The 2,801-nt window shown below is 46.1% G+C and overlaps 1 pseudogene; it reads left to right on the forward strand.

Annotated features, from left to right (window-relative positions):
* Window positions 1-692: 692 nt before the first annotated feature.
* Window positions 693-1,332, forward strand: LOC128335610 (60S ribosomal protein L10-like; annotated as a pseudogene).
* The last annotated feature ends 1,469 nt before the right edge of the window (window positions 1,333-2,801 follow it).

Consider the following 2,801-nt stretch of genomic DNA (forward strand, 5'->3'; position numbering starts at 1 on the left):
TTAAAAGAAATACATGCATTTTAATACTTACTAACTGGGATGGGCGCAGAGCATCTGTGCCTCTAGTTCGCTGCCGCCGTCTTCTCCTCTGCCCTCCCACCGCTGTCACCACCATTTTCTTCCCCACCCAACCACCTCCTTCTTCCTGCCTGCCCGCCCACCATCATTTGCCACTGTTTTCTCCCCCCTGCCCATTCACCGCCTTTCACTACCGTTTTCTTTGCCTCCTGCCAGCCGGCCAGCTTCAGCCACCATTTTCTCCCCCGCACACACCCACACACACATCTCCATCGCTATTCGGCAGCTGCTCACAAACTCTCAGGAGAGCTGCCACACATGGGATTAGCGACGGGTACTCCATATATATATATATATATATATATATATATATATATATATATATATATGATAGATTCCTCTACAATTAAGGACATCTTCCAACCAGTAATAGTTGCATTCCAACTAACCTTAACCATCACAGGATCCTCCTCCCTATCTGCATATGGAATCTTCACTGCCCAATCACCATGGTGCTTCTGCTTGCGAACCCTCATGAGATCTGCCACGCATGGGATTAGCCACAGGTACACCCTAGAGAATTATAGAGAGCGATAGAAGTGTGAAGTGGCAAGCATTGTCTTAATTCCTGCTCTTTCTGCTCAGTGAGACCTGTAACCGTGGACCACTGACCTATGCGTTGTTATCGATACTGCAAGAACAAGCCTTATCCAAAGTCCTGCTTCTGCAGAGGCATTCCTGATCTCAAGATCATGATACTGACCTGGGCAGAAAAAAGGCCAAGGTCTATGAGTCTCCATTCTGTGGTCAACAGACAGCAGACATGGTGTCTGATGAATATGAGCAGTTGTTATCGGAAGCTCTTGAGGCTGTCCATCTCTGTGCCAATAAGTACATGGTGAAGAGCTGTGACAAGTAGGGCTTCCACATCCATGTGCGCCTACACCTCTTCCATGTCATCCATATCAACAAGATGTTGTCATGTGCTGGAGCTGATAGGCTCCAGACTGGAATGTGTGGAGCCTTTGGTAAGCCTCAAGGCAACACGGACCGCGTGTTGGCCAGGTCATCATGTCCATTCGGACCAAGGTGCAGAATAAACAACATAACATTGAAGCATTGTGCAGGTCTAAGCTCAAGTTCTCTGGTCTTCAGAAGATCCACCTCTCCAAGAAATGGGGATTCACCAGATTCAACGCTGACAGGTTTGAGGAATTGGTGGCTGAGAAGAACCTCATCCCTGATGTCTGTGTAGTTAAATACATCCCCAACAGGGGCCCTTTGGACAAGTGGTGTGCATTACACGCAGCATGAGTGCCTGATGTTCCTTTGGGGTACATGATGTATCCTCTCTCAAGATCACCTTAATATTTGCAGGAAGGTCCACAATAAATATTTCATGTGTCTCAATCCCCTCATTGTGCGGGGAGGAAACATCCACAGAGGGTCTGAGAGCTCATTCCGATGGTTGTTGCTCCCCAGTAACTGGGAGAAGTCTTTCAAGGCCTTTAAAGGCTCAGGCAGTCCAGAACATAACAATCGAGGCTCTCTTCCAAGTAGTAGGGAAACCTAGAGTTGCAAAACCACAAGAATGAATTACACTCCATAACAAACACATGATGGCACCATGAGTTAACTCAAGATGAGCACTGTGCACATTCTAATACATTATGTGCCACACGACAATCCATCACTAAATGTAGAACACTTGACATTTAAGACAGGGTCTTGCGATCAAGCAGGAAAAGCCATTGCTATGGTAACAAATTATCCCTTTTCTTTTCTGAAAAGGGGCTTCCATTGATTTTTCACTGTCTGTGGAACTGTGACGCTGAAAAGTGGGGAAAGCAACTTCTTGATGCCATCAGTACAGCTTTGTTTTTTTTAAAGCAGATTGCTGTACTTTTGCAACCCACTTGGAAGTTTGCCCACACTATGGCTCCTTTTCAATCCAGCAATGTATGTACAAACAACTATGAGGGCAATCTATCCATTTCTTAATACATAGGAAGCTGCCATATACCAAGTCAAACCATTGGTCCATCTAGCTCAGTATTGTCTACACAGCCCAGCAGTGGCTTCTCTGACAGGGGCGTGGCTAGGTATTTAAAAGAAATTGGGCCCAGGCCCACAACCCCCTTTGGATAATTAAACTCAATCACAACCAGTGTTTCCTCTTATTTTTTTAATCTGTGTGCAGAATGAGTTTTCTCCTAGGCGGCAGTATCAAGGCAGGGCGTGTGCATGTGCCTTCCGGGTGGGGCCTTCCTGATTCAACCTGAGCGGGATCTAAAATTAACTGAGCAGACATCAAAAAACATTTGCACGCACTCCTTAGAGGGAACACTGATCACAAACCCCCACAAGAATAATTATGTATATTTTAAAGTCTCTAATATGGCTCAGCATGGAAGTAACTTGCCTAGGGAGCAAGAGCTTGCTGGTTCGAATCCATATAGGTATGGGAAACACCTCTATCGGGCAGCAGCAATACAGAAAGATGCTGAAAGGCATCATCTCATAGTGCACGGGAGTTGGCAATGGTAAACCCCTCCTGTATTCTACCAAAGACAACCACAGGAGTCGACGCCGACTTGAGGGCACAACTTTAACTATACTTTAATATTATAATGCAGCATCTATGAATGTAGAGCAGCAGAGAACAAGGTGAGGCCCGGAACTCTCTCCCATGCTCTGTGCAGGTGACGCCGTGACATGACTGCATTTTCTTTCTGGAAGAGATCACAGAGGAGAGAGGTGGCTTGGGTCTCACACTAGTGCCT

Source organism: Hemicordylus capensis, chromosome 11, assembly GCF_027244095.1.
Source record: "Hemicordylus capensis ecotype Gifberg chromosome 11, rHemCap1.1.pri, whole genome shotgun sequence".
Lineage (NCBI taxonomy): Eukaryota > Metazoa > Chordata > Lepidosauria > Squamata > Cordylidae > Hemicordylus > Hemicordylus capensis.